The sequence below is a fragment of the Ovis canadensis genome, chromosome 1 (assembly GCF_042477335.2).
Source record: "Ovis canadensis isolate MfBH-ARS-UI-01 breed Bighorn chromosome 1, ARS-UI_OviCan_v2, whole genome shotgun sequence".
NCBI lineage: Eukaryota > Metazoa > Chordata > Mammalia > Artiodactyla > Bovidae > Ovis > Ovis canadensis.
Genome location: NC_091245.1, coordinates 84,151,192 through 84,166,583, shown reverse-complemented (window position 1 = coordinate 84,166,583; position 15,392 = coordinate 84,151,192).

Below are 15,392 nucleotides of genomic sequence, written 5' to 3'. Positions count from 1 at the left end.
ACAAATTATTAGTGCCCAGTGAACTGAATGAGTGGGATTTATAAGAAATAGATGCTGAAGGAAATTTTGGGGTGATGAGGCTGTTCACTGAGTTAGGCAATGCTAGAAAACACCCAGGTTTGGCAGATTTTAAATATGTTTGAGGGTCTGTTGAGGTATCCTACTGTACCTGAGAGATTTTGACTGGAGGTCGCAAGATAAATGCTATGGATTGAAAGGAGAATGGGAGGTCTGTAAGGTGGCAACAGTCCAGGAAACATGAATGAGAGGGAATGATTAGGGAAGTAATAATATCAGGACAATGAACAAACATGCAAACTAAGAGAAGAAAGCATATCAATAAGGAGGGAATTTTAAGAGTGGCAAATAACATCATATAGAATCGAGAATGAAAACGTGCATTGTGTATATAGACACATAGGACATTGGTAAAAGTGGATTTTTTGCAGTCTCTCTGTGTGTTGTGGGTGGGGGGATTTGAGGTATATATTCAAAACACTTTAACTTTAAAACAAACCTTGAAGTTTATACTATAAGATTCTAATATTAGTTCTGAGTTTATCCCTCAAAAAGAAGTGATTAATCTACCTTAGTATGTTCCATTTTTAATTGTTTTTACATTTGACCTCAGGCTGACAAAATTAAATAGACCATAACTTTCAGAATTAGAATATTGGTCTGTTCTTAAGTAGAATCCTTATATATTACCTTATTTCTTTGTTTATCTTTCTTCATCTCATTTTTTCCTATCCCCATTTTTTTATAATTTTTATTTTTACTTTATTTTGCTTTACAATACTCTATTCGTTTTACCATACATTGACATGAATCAGCCATGGGTATACATGAGTTTCCAATCGTGAACCCCCCTCCCACCTCCCACCCCATATCATCTCTCTGGATCATCCCCGTGCACCAGCCCCAAGCATCCTATATCCTGTATCGAACATAGGCTGGCGATTCGTTTCTTACCTGATAGTATACTATCCCCATTTTCACTAAAAATTTACAGAAAACTCATGTATGCCTTAAAATAATTTACAAATCTCTATTTAAAAATAATGTTCTTCTTGATCTCATGTCTATAAAATTATATTAAATGCACTGTAATTGTGTTTTATTTTTTGTCTTAATATTGGCCTTTGACCCATCTTCAGATTCTTGCTTCTGTCTGTGCATGCTAAGTTGTTTCAGTCTTGTCCGAGGCTTTGAAACCATAGAGAGTGCAGCCAGCCAGGTTCTTCGGTGCATGGGATTCTCCAGGCAAGAATACTGGAGTGGGTTGCCATGCCCTCCTCCAGGGGATCTTCCTGACCCAGGGACCAAAGCTGTGTTCTTATGTCTCCCGCATTGGCAAGCAGGGTTTTTTCCCACTAGATTCACCTGGGAAGTCCGTTGGTATCTGTAGACGCAATTTATTTTAACTGCTATAAGATATTGTTTCTTTTGATTCCTTTTCATATAGCCATTAATTTACTGCTGAACACTTAGACTATGTTTTTCTCTTTGCTATTACAAAATACATACAGAAACAAATACACATACAGAGTTATGAACATCCTCATATGTGTCTATTTACTTAGCTTAAATTTTGCTAGGCTGTGTAAATACTGGGGTATAGACTTCCTGGCTTATAAAATATGCACAATTTAAGGTTCACTAAACACTTGCAAAATTATTTTGAGAATGACTGCATTCATTTTCATAAACTTTCCTGTGCGAGAACCTGAGGATCTTTATCAAACTTTGGAGAATAATTGTATGTTTTATAATTCAGAATTTCTCATGATTTACTTTTTTTCAAGTCTGTCTTAAAGATTTTTCAATAGATGTTTTCCCAGGGATATGCTCTGAAAAAAAAATCAGATTTAATACAGACAATCATTTTCATTAAGAGTTCTTGGAGTTGTCTCTTTTATTTTACAAATGTATTTATTAGCTTTAAGTGTTTATCAATTTATTTTACTTTTAGACATCTTATCCATTTTATTGAAATGTTTTGTGTTCTGCTCAGGACTTCTGTATGCCATGTAGTTAGAGGAAGTGTTTATTATGATGTTCCCTGGAAATCAGAGAAAAGAAGAGCATGAGTGTTCTTGAAATGAAGGGGAAAAGATTGGTGGATGTTTTAATTGAACTTTATTCATTGCTTTTATTTTTTGTCATAAGCTCTCAAAGGAGAAAGGATACAAAGCATGCCATTAAGCTCTTGGTTCTAGAATGCTCTCTCTGTATTGTCTGCTGAGAAATCATTCTTATACTAAGGAATAGTCTGAAATTGATTTACTTTCAGTAAAAATTGTATACATCTCCCGTTGAACAACAATAACACAACATACCCACAGATGGAAAACTGAGTTCATTTACATTTATTTTGTGACCTTCAGAAAAAACATTTGTTGGATGAAAGTATCTCTTTTTTTTTTTATCTCTCAGAGGTGAAAATGTTTCTCCAATTGTTTCCCCTCAATTTTAGCAGAACAAAATAAAGCATAAAAGATTAAGTTGTGATGCAGAAAGGAACAGTTTTGCCCAATTTTTCCTCCCAGCTCTTATTGAAATTACTAATAGAATGTTCAAATTTGAAAAAAAAATCACTCAGCTCTACTGAAAATATACATATAGGTATAAGGAATTAGTATGAGATATATAGAGAGCATATTGAACGAGGCTTGAGGAAGTCTCCATGGACATGTTACACCTACTTCTTCTCCTAAGAAACAAACCATTCCAGGGGAGTTGTGAAAGAACACCTAAGCAGAATAACACTAAAAATTTCTGATTTGTAGTGGGATATGGAAACAAGGGAAGCCTTGAATTGAGATATGGAGCAAAGGGAGTGTATGCTATGGTTTCATTTTTTTCTTCTAATCCAATGTAGTATTTGAAAACAGTGATGATGACTGTATATCCTTATTTGATCAGTGGTTAAAATAAACAAAGACAGTCAGGAGTACAGGTAGAGGTATGGCTAGAGGCAATAACAGGTAGGACCTGCCACAGGTTGCCTAGTGACATTAGGTTGTGCCCAAACAGAATGACAGAAAAAATACTGAGTATCTTTGCTGAGGTTCACAATTTCCAGAGAAGGAAAGATGCAGATATGAGGTTCCTCTGTCAGGTTACTCTAGGTTTTCTGCTTATGGACCTCAGGTAGCTTGATCTCTGAACTGTAATACAATTTTATATCAACTACCTCTCCAGCTCACATTTCTGTTTTGGTGGGATCTAGGTGTTTATCTAATAAGATGAGAAAAAGCAGTCTTTGGCTTTGACAGATGATTTAATGACATAAACAAGAAGGAGAAATTATATTTGTTATAATATCAGCCAAGTCACACGACATTAAGATTTTTCCTTGTTCTAGGTTTTGTGTAAATCTGGATATAGAAACATTTTTAAACCCTAGAGGATGAGTTTTTGGGGATGGTGGGTTAAAAGTTCCTTGACTCTTTCAATATAAATTAATTCAAAGATAATAGATTAGCCAATTCACCACACCAATACAAAAAACCCATGCACTAATTTTATAAAATCTCTGAAATCAATCAGATCCAAACATCCTTTTTGTGTGGGAATTTTTACAAAAGAACTTTGACTTTATTGGTGGTAGTTCTGGAGGTTCAGATGATATATTTGAACATTTTCTCCTAGTCCCAGGAAATGATATATTCATGTTTGATTCTGAGTGATATAAGCCAATAAACTATATGTGTGTCATTCTTCCCTGCTAGTAGAGACTGGCTTTTATCTCAGAGGTTAAAAATTCTGAATATGAACCTTCTTTCTTTTGTGGCTAAAGCATGTAATGGAACCAAATCCTGACCAGTGGAACCTTTCTGGGCAACTTTTGGGAAGTGTTTTCCATAAAAAATAAAGGGATATTCACCAAAGTGTCCCTTCTTCATGGTAATCCATAATTGTTCCTATTTGTGATACTCACAACTGTAGTAGTGATCTTATGTTCAAAACGGCAGACTTCTCTAGCACATGGGAGACTGCAGAGTGACTGTATGCCTGATATATGATTGAGCATCTGTACACCTCAGGAAATTCTCTGCCCTTGTCTTTTTGATACACAATACAAAACATAACTCTTTATGTGCTAGTTTTCTGGACTTTGAAGATTCCCTGACCTGATGTTCGTGCTGGAGAAGATGAAGAATTGTTCTAGTTTTCAATACCTTCCCGATCCATTTTCACTGTAACACAGATGTCTTATTCATCAGTTATTGGTTTCATAGTAGTGATTTCTTGATTCTATCATCATAAGTAAGGAGTTTACATATATATTAAACTCAGACTGTGTGTGTGTGTGTGTGTGTGTGTGTCTATATGTATATATATATGCTGTGCTTAGTCACTTAGTCATGTCTGACTCTCTGCTATATAACTAAGATGGTAAAAATCTGACTGCAATGCAGGAGACCCAGGTTTGATCCCTGGGGGGGAAGATTCCCTGGAGGAGGGCATGGCAACTTTCTTCAGTGGAATCCCCATGGACAGAGGAGCATGACGACTTACAGTACATGAGGTCGCAAAGACTTGGACATGACTGAGCAACTAACACTTTCACACTTTCAAAATCTATAAATAACAATATGTAATGATAATTTATATTTTTCTGATATTAGGATTCCATATTTATATGGAATATGTATTCAGTTAAGTCACTCTGTCGTGTCTGACTCTTTGCGACCCCATGAATCGCAGCATGCCAGGCTTCCCTGTCCATCACCAACTCCTGGAGTTCACCCAGACTCACGTCCATCGAGTCAGTGATGCCATCCAGCCATCTCATCCTCTGTCGTCCCCTTCTCCTCCTGCCCCCAATTCCTCCGAGTATCAGGGTCTTTTCCAATGAGTCAACTCTTCGCGTGAGGTGGCCAAAGTACTGGAGTTTCAGCTTTAGCATCATTCTTAACAAAAAAATCCCAGGGCTGATCTCCTTCAGAATGGATTGACTGGATCTCCTTGCAGTCCAAGGGACTCTCAAGAGTCTTCTCCAACACCACAGTTCAAAAGCATCAGTTCTTCAGTGCTCAGCCTTCACGGTCCAACTCTCACATCCATACATGACCACAGGAAAAACCATAGCCTAGACTAGACTGACCTTAGTCGGCAAAGTAATGTCTCTGGTTTTGAATATGCTATACAGGTTGGTCATAACTTTTCTTCCAAGGAGTAAATGTCTTTTAATTTCATGCCTGCAATCACCATCTGCAATGATTTTCCACTATTTCCCCGTCTATTTCCCATGAAGTGATGGGACAAGATGCCATGATCTTCGTTTTCTGAATGTTGAGCTTTAGGCCAACTTTTTCACTCTCCACTTTCACTTTCATCAAGAGGCTTTTTAGTTCTTCACTCTTTGCCATATGGGTGGTGTCAACTGCATATCTGAGGTTATTGATATTTCTCCCAGCAATCTTGATTCCAGCTTGTGCTTCATCCAGCCCAGCGTTTCTCATGATGTACTCTGCATATAAGTTAAATAAGCAGGGTGACAATATACAGCCTTGACGGACTCCTTTTCCTAATTGAAACCAGTCTTTTGTTCCATGTCCAGTTCTAACTGTTGCGTCCTGACCTGCATACAGATTTCTCAAGAGGCAGGTCAGGTGGTCTGGTATTCCCATCTCTTTCAGAATTTTCCACAGTTTCTTATGATCCACACAATCAAAGGCTTTGGCATGGTCACTAAAGCAGAAATAGATGTTTTTCTGGAACTCTCTTGCTTTTTCCATGATCCAGCGGATGTTGGCAATTTGATCTCTGGTTCCTCTGCCTTTTATAAAACCAGCTGGAACATCTGGAAGTTCGCGGTTCACGTATTGCTGAAGCCTGGCTTGGAGAATTTTGAGCATTGCTTTACTAGTGTGTGAGATGAGTGCAATTGTGCTGTAGTTTGAGGATTCTTTGGCATTGCCTTTCTTTGGAATTGGAATGAAAACTGACCTTTTCCAGTCCTGTGGCCACTGCTGAGTTTTCCAAATTTGCTGGCATATTGAGTGTAGCACTTTCACAGCATCATCTCTCAGGATTTGAAATAGCTCAACTGTAATTCCATCACCTCTACTACCTTTGTTCGTAATGATGCTTTCTAAGGCCCACTTGACTTCACATTCCAGGATGTCTGGCTCTAGATGAGTGATCACACCATTGTGATTATCTGAATTCTAATATCTGAAAAATGTGATAGAAACTAAATTTTAAAAATAAAAATATTAACATATAAACATTGATATCACAGCTCTCATGTTTTGTTTAACTCAAATTTAGTCTCATACTTTTATATCTATAAACCTGGAAAATTTTATCAACTATAGCCAGGTAAAAATCAGCATAAATTATTCACTGTAGGTTTTCAGAATGATGTCAAAGTTTCATGAACCTATATGTCATAAATATTTGAAACAGAGCTCTGCATCACTGTGTTTGTGATGCAGATTCTAACCAGCAATATACCAGAAGATGGGAAGAAGTAGGAGAATTTTTCCACTTGGTGCAAATGATATCCTTATATAGATCTTTCTGGTAGTAATATTATTAAACAGAGAAGAAAAAAACCCCCACATTTTAAGCATATGAGAAAATTCCACAATTACAAAAGAAAAAAAAATACATATAGTTATACCATTCAAGAATGAAGCTTTGAAAAAAATCTTACTGTAAGAAAAAGAACAAATGTTAGGCTATATCTGTGTTTTCAATATAATGCAATATAACTTGGATTCTCTGTAACAAGAAATGAAATGTGGAATAATAAGACAAAAGACATATGACAAAAGTTCTGGCTGAGAGTCAGATTGAAATAAAACAGAGATGGATGAGATAGGGAAATACTGAAATTAAATTAAATATAGCAGCAGGGAGAAAATTCTCTTATACTATAGGAGGAGGAAATAACAAAGAATATGAATAACAGTTCTTTGTGTTGTAGAAAGTGACATGAAAAAACTATGTGTCCCAGAATAGGGATAGTGGGGCAGAAGGATGAAAATAAGAAGCAGAGAACACGTGCATGGAGCACCAAGAAAGGAATTAAACTTGGAGATTCTTGCTGCTCTCTAGAGAGCCCTCAGAGCACAGTGAAATGGCAGCTACAGTAAAAAATGCAATAGAAGAAAGTAAAAGCATGTTACATGTCTGCAGAAAGAAGGGTTCAACAGGGTTTCAGGGAAGATTAATGGAAGTGTACCAATGTCTACGTCAGTTATGATTTTCTGTAAATTTCAAAAATATAAAAATAATCTTGCAAATAAAAAACTAAGCAGAAATTTTAAAATGAAAAGAAAGAAACCTGTAAGATATCAGGTTACCACAAAATATTAGGGCTTCTTTTAATATTCTCACCTATAATATTAAATGACAGAAGATACTAAAATAATAATTCATCCATTTTGTTTTGAGGAAAATATTTATGACCCAAGAATATCATTCTCTGACTACTTCTCAAGTGAACACAAGGAATGAAAGAGTATTAAACCCTATCATTTTTTAATACAACATATATATATGTATGTATGTAATATGTATGTATGTGTGTTTATATATATATATATAGTGTAAGCCTTAAACATGTTTTAAGAGCTCTAAAAAAGGCAGTTATAATATGGCACTTGTTTTAGGATGGATTCAAATCATCTATAAATATAATCAAAAGAAAGTATTACAACTATTGTTTTCAAAACACAGTACAAATGTCCTTTACTCTTCCTACTTTTTTATCATTTGTCCCAATATTAAGCCTCTATTGAACTTTGATCTCCCCTGAAACATCTGCTGGTTTTCATTCTAGTGAAGGCTGCTTGTTTTCCAATTGAGAGAATATCACAATTTTAGTTAAAAATTATCTTAATAACTTTCTTAATTTTACAAATGTCTCTAGTCCAGTGCTCTTGAACCTGCATATAATAGCCTCAGACTGCTATTATGGTAACATCAGAAACCACTAGCTCCTATTTCAGACATTGACATCTACTTCTACTATCTCCTTCATCTTGTCTTGCTAGTATCTGGGTGGCTTCGTAATCTGTAATGATTACTCAGCAAATACACTGATCTCTCAAATCTTTGGCTTCTTTAAAGCGGTTTTTACCAACATTTTTCTTCTACCATATGAACCCTCACTGCTCTAATTGTGAAAGAAAATGTTTCCATGCCTAGACCCCATTGAGTTATGATTTTATATCCTCTAAATTTGTAAAAGTTATGACAAGGATGTAAAGTTAACAAAAGCTTTTATAAACCTAGAAAACAAGGTGAAATAGTTGAAGGATTTCACATTATTTTGAATCTATGGCTATCCTATCCTAGGTGTATATACTGGGAAAAGCTTTTCATACATGTCAAAAAGTAATAACTATATCGTGTATTTTTCACTAAAATATATCTTGGAAACAGCCCACATGTCCATTGTAGAAGACCAGCTAAATATATTGCAGTATAATGCTGGGAAACTAAATGCTTACTTTTAAGATAATTGTCCACAATTTACCACTTTTTTTCTGTAACACATCACATGTTACATGTCTTTTGGTTTCTTGATATATTAAGCCAGCTATAAGAACTGGTGTATGATTTGAGGGTATGAAGATGCTTTATCTAAGCCAAAATACTTACTCTTCTCCATGTGTTTCTGGTGGTAAAGATGCAGAGTTTATCTCTGTTCCATGACACAATCTCTCTCTTTGGCCTCAGTTCTATATGGTAGTCCCAACTAAGACTCTATAATGATAATAATAATAATAACAATAATAATATTATTATTATTCTTTGTGACCTTATGTGATAGGGACCAAAACATATAGCTTCAGTTGAAAAAATAACTATGTAAGTTGTGAAACTTCCAAATATCTCTGATGCTATGATTAGACCATTATTTGGGATAGAGTAGGACCCTGAAACTTGGAACATGGGCATTTGGGAAGAATTGGATGAAGCTGAGAAACTGGAACCCCAAATTCCCCTTAATTTTCCTCATCAGTAGAAATATCCTCCTTTACCACTGTCTTTGGAGACTAGCCTGTATGACTTCAATCACCTGGCACAAGACAATTGCCTTATGAGAAAGTGTCTGTCCTTTTAAAGACTCAACTTGACATTATTAATTTTTATTGACAAGTTGCTGAGATATAAGTCTTCCAGATGGCGAAGTGGTAAAGAATCTGCCTGCCAAGGTAGGAGATGTGGGATGCATGAGTTTGATCTCTGGGTTGGGAAAATCACCTGAAGTAGGTATGTGGAAATTAATTCTCCTTAGGGTTTTAGTCTTAGGAGGATAAATTGTAACATTGAATCAGACCAACTTTATTCATATGAGAGCATTTAATGTGAGATTTGGATTTAATGCACTAGCCTTGAGATGCTAGTGATCTTAGTTGGCTGATTGAAACCTGGACTCAATAATGGGGAAATCAGTGAAGCTGATATACCAGAACATAACATTTCTGGCCTAATGTGGAGGGAAGAATTGTAAAACTGAAGAAAATGAAGATGTTGGAATGGATTATTACATGCCATTGTTCATCCTAACCTGAACTGTGTCTCTTGAGAGGGCTTAGAAGCCAACTTATTCACAGAGACAATGAGAAAAGGCACAACAAAACCAGCTTTCTCAAAAAGTTATTTTGGTGGCTCTGTTGGCAACTGAAGATGCTGCTAATGACATAGACTTCAAGAGCTTCACTGATTCTTTCATGTAAATACTACGGAATTAGTTGGAAAGGAATGGGACTCTCAGATATGAGATGGAAACTTGAAAGATAATTTTATTTTAAAATAAAATAACAGCTCTTTTATTGGACATTCATATAATCCTAATATTTGGATACTGAGTTACACATGATTATGCAACTTAAACTGCCCATTTGAACTGAGCACTGTGTGATGTACCAAGCCACAATGGGTGAATACAGAAGCAACCTCTTATTAAGTGGATATGGTATATATGATATAGCACTTGAACAGGTTCTGAACACATAAGTAAATTTCATTGCTAAGTAATTCAGGTTTTAATAATACCTACTCCTTCACTAATTTATGTGCCTTCACGGGGAATTATTTATTATCAGCTGATGGAGGAAGAAAAATATCTCCATTCTGGTTTACAGATGAAAATGCTGGCACCAGAAGAAGTGGTCTAAAAATACATTACAACTTATTCAGGGGTAATCCTGAAAGGCAGTGGTAAATAGGATTTGTTCTAGTGAACAATACTTCAGACAGTATATCTAGTATATCTGATTGTCCACTTTGCCTGGAAGAAGTGATAGCCAGAGCAACAGATTCTCATGGTTCATGGGCTGTGTCAATTTTATGACTTACCAGGGACTTGAGATAAACAAGATTTGGTGATAAGGAAATATTTTTCAAATGTTACGTAGATTTATTTCTCTGAATGATCATTGTTTGTGAGTATAATTTTCCTCTGTTAGTTCTCATCAAAAAGTCTGCTGAAAATGAGTTTTCCATAACCAGATAGACAAAATGGTCCATTTTCTTGAGGTCTATCACCTTAGTGCCCTATCTGTATACAAAGTGGTCATGGTGAAAAATTTGTTATGCATAGGCTCAGTAACAGGGTTCCCTATTTCTCAAGATAATTTCACTACTCATATCTAAGTATCAAAATGCTGAAATCAAAGGTTGTTGCTGAACCCCTAATATGGTCCTTCCATAAAGACATCAATTAGACTCTTACTGAAAAATTATGGAGGAGAGAGGGGATATAGATTTTATTTCCCTCTCTGTAATGCTTCTGTAGTGACACTATTCGGTTTTAGGAAGCCATTTACAATCTTGATACCACAAACTACATTGCTTTAACCAAAGAGTACATTTCATAAAACACAAACAAACCATAGCCAAAAACAAAAACAAAAAAAAAAAAACAGTGCCCACGGATCAGGAACTTCACTCATCCTATCTATCAAATTTATGATAACTAGTGTTAGCAAGCCTGATGTAATTATGGAATAGTTTATTAAGGATTCAGTTATGGTACCTGCTGAGAAAAAAATATCCAGTGAAGTTTGGGTACTACCCTATACAATAAAGTATACTCTTTGAAACATTAACATTTATAGTGTTATTTCTTCTAGCGCAGAACACACAGGCCTGATTCTTAAAGAATGGAATGCAGGTGATCCCTCGTTCTATATTATTTATTAACTTACAAAACTTTTGCTTTCTTTTCCCACACTCTTGGGCTTTTTTGCCTAGAAGTCATATCTTAAAGGCGGAAAACTTTCAAACTGGAATACAACATTGGTTTTCTTATTTTTTAGCTGAAACTGCCAATAGGCTATTAGTGTGATTGATTAAAATACCAAGTGGAAATAGGTTTCTGGTATTCAGTGGAGTGAGGGCAAATATGAATGGAACTTAAATGCTTTACTGGGCACTTTTTGGTAAGTGTTACATGCTAATAGAAAAATAGTAACCCAATAAAAGCAAAATCATAAAGGACTCAGAGTCTTCAAAAATGATTTAAGCGACACCATCAACCAGCTGGGAAGTTAGCTGTGGGTGAGGCAAAATGGTGTCGGTAAAAGATCCCCTTCATGGATCACAGCCTTGTCATGGCGTTGGGGCTTGTTTAACTCAAAGAAGCTATGAGCCATGCTGTGCAGGGCCACCCAAGACCGACAGGTCAAAGTAGAAAGTTCTGACAAAATGTGGTCCACTGGAGGAGGGAATGGCAAACCATTTCAGTATTCTTGCCATGAGAATCCCATGAATGGTATAAATAGTAAAAGAAAAGATATGATAAATATCAACTACAATCTGTATCTAGGCCTCTCTCTCTGTCTTTTCCCAATGTATCTATTACCTCTCTACTCAAACATATGAAAGAAAATACTGCGGAGCAAAACATCAAAGTTTTAAGAATGTTTCTCCCTGAACTAAGGAGTTATGAGCTATTTTTCTCTCTTGTTTATGTGTTCCTAATTTTCCAAATTATCTACGATTCATGTCTGTGCTTTCCATGTTTTAGTATATATTTCTACTGACAAAATAAGAAAAATAAGTTAAAGAGATAAATAATGTGTGATTTCCCCTTTTAACCTCCTGGTTGATAATGAATTTTCCTAGTTTTCTTCAAAAGGAACAGAAAAACAGAGAAAAATATACCAATATTAGATCCTATGAGAGTCTGTCTGATTTAATCCCTGCTCCTTTGTATGAAGTAAATGTCAGCTAACTTCACTTTGCCAGATGTGAGGCATTTATCCATGAATGTTTGCTCTTTTGACAATATTAGCTCTGGCTTAAGTCAAATGTTACTTATAGGGGATGGGGAAGACACTGATATTTAAAGCAAAGTAAAAGTGAAAGTTACTCAGTTATGTATGACTCTTTGCTACACTATGGACTATAGAGTCCATGGAATTCTCCAGGCCAGAATACTGGAGTAGGTAGCCTTTCTCTTCTCCAGGGGATCTTCCCAACCCAGGGATCAAACCCAGGTCTCCCACATTGCAGGCAGATTCTTTACCAGCTGAGGCACAAGGGAAGCCCAAGAATGCTGGAGTGGGTAGCCTATTCCTTCTCCAGGGGATCTTCCTGACCCAGGAATCGAACAGGGGTCCCCTGCATTGCAGGTGAATTCTTTACCAAAAGAGCTATCAAGGTAGCCCTCATCAGTATTTAAAGCATCCTCACCTATATATGCCTCACACAGACACACACACACACACACACACACCCTGCACACACACACACACACACACACTTTTCTCTGTATTTGCTCAGATAGTATCCAGCACTTGCTTTCCTGCTTCTGCTCCAAACAGGAATTTGAGGGTCTTTATTGCAAATTATTCTGTATAGATACTACCACCTAGTTAGTGGTGATGATCATCACACTATGGTAGTGTGAACAAACACCAGATTTCCTGATTATAGAATAGGCGACTAGATTTGAAAATTTCCCCTCTCACATCTCTGTACCACTCCCACTCTACCCCCATCTAGAAAACTTGAAAAAGTGTCCCATCAGCAGATGAAGCCTCTAGAACTCTTTTGATTGGTATACTTTGAAAATGATGTTGCTCCACTGTTTCCACATTTTTAGCCACCCTTATGCTGAACCATCTCTTTCAGCACACGGTAAGTCCAAGTACATTCTAGGTGATTGACATTATTATTGGTCCTGGACAAAGCATGGCTCAGTAGGCAAGAACCCAAGCCCTCAAAGAGCTCTCTCATTTAGTCTTTTTAAAATAATACTGCTGCTCCTGCTGCTAAGTCACTTCAGTCGTGTCCGACTCTGTGTGACCCCATGGATGGCAGCCCACCAGGCTCCTCTGTCCCTGGGATTCTCCAGGCAAGAATACTGGAGTGGGTTGCCATTTCCTTACTACTGGTACATCTATAGCAATAGCTTTATATTCATGCCAGTGTATTCATTATTAAGTCTTGTATTGCATATTGTTCATGAATCAAATTTATTTCTCCTGTCTTCCTTGAAGATTTTTAAAGAAAATTTAAGATGGCCACTCCAAGCTGTTTTTCATGAAAAGAAAATCTACATTCATGTTGTACCTACTCTTTCCCAAGCTTTAGCATAAACTTCCAAAATTATACTTTAAGACACATAGTATAAATTACATTTTCACTTGAGAAAGATATGTCCCTACATAGCTCAAGATTTCCTATCACCATAACAAAAATTTGGATATCCATCATCTTGATTTATGCTACTACATACAGATTTAAGGTACTAGAAATACTGAGGTTAAAATTAAAATTGAAACAGAGGCTTCGTACATGCAATAGTAGTTTGTTCACTGGTTGAACAAGTAATCAAATATGTACTTTGAGACCAGATATGTCTGAGTTTGAATATTTTCTTTGTCAATTACTAATGCTATAACCTCTGATAAGTTACTATATTTTAATTGGGACAATAGTAATTAATATAATTAATTAATTTATATTTTACCTAGGACAATAGCAATCACCTTACAGAATTTTGAGAAGTATTAAATTAGGTTATATATAAAACGTTACTATCTTGTGAAAAGGAAAGAACTCAATAAATAATACTTTCTCTCTGTTCCCATGAAAGAAGATTACATATTAAGAGGATGGCAATTAGAGCACTTTATGGGCTCAAACCACACCCTATCACTGTGATACTTTGGTAATCTAATTTAAAACTCTTTTGATTTTAGAGATGGTGAAAGGATTGAATGAGCTTTGATATATAAAGAAGATATATAAAGATATATAAAGAAGATATATAAAGTTTTGATATATAAAGAAGAGTGGCTGGAGTGTAGTTATGGCTATTATTATTATTTTATTTAATGTACAAAGGAAAACCTCTCCACTAGTGGAATCTCTGTATAGCTATGTCTGTGAATTTGGTAACATGAAGAAGAACGCAATACATTTCCCAATCCCTTTGCTAAAGTAGACTAAGAAAAAAAAAAAGTAGACTAAGAAGCCAAACAATATTTGTACATGATCATGTCCCATTATTCAATCCTAATACTTATTCTTGGGGGAACTAACTTATGAAAGAACAAAATTGCCCTGTAATTACACATGCTTGTGTACATGTGCGTGCTCAGTTGTGTCCAACTCTGTGACACCATGGACTGTAGCATGCAAGACTCCTCTGTCCATGGGATTTTCCAGGCAAGAATACTGGAGTGGGTTGCCATTTCCTACTCCAGGGGATCTTCTCAACCCAGAGATTAAACCTGCATCTCCTGTGTCTCCTGCATTGGCAGGCCAATACTTAACTGCTGAGCCACCTGGGAAACCCCTTCTGGGACAAAAAAAGAATAGCATAACCACAATCAACAAAAACAGCCATTACCTCTTTAAGTCATCAGCACAGTACAGCTTCCTCATTTTGGAATTTCCATAGTTGTGTCTAAGAATTTGCTTTACTTTGCTTCTGTTCATTATTGTTAATAGCTCAATTATCTCTCACTCTTGTCTTTCTATCTCTTCTCTCCACTCCTTTTACTCACAGGGAGACAATTTCTCAAGAATTTCCTGAGCCTTGTTTCTTGCCTAAGAGCTAGTCTGCTCACCTCTGAAAAGTTGCTTTCTAGCCTTTGATAAGCTATAATCTCTGATACCCTTCTTTAATAAATCCTTCAGCTAAATATTCTTGGACTTCTCTGGTGGCTCAGACGGTAAAGCGTTCTTCTACAGTGCAGGAGACCTGGGTTCCATCCCTGGGTCGGGAAGATCCCCTGGAGAAGGAAATGACAATCCACTCCAGTACTATTGCCTGGAAAATCCCATGGACAGAGGAGCCTGGTAGGCTACAGTCCATGGGGTCACAAAGAGTCGGACACGATTCAGCAACTTCACTTTCCTTTCCTTTCCTTTCAGGTAAATAAGTTTTCCAGATATCTTATTTT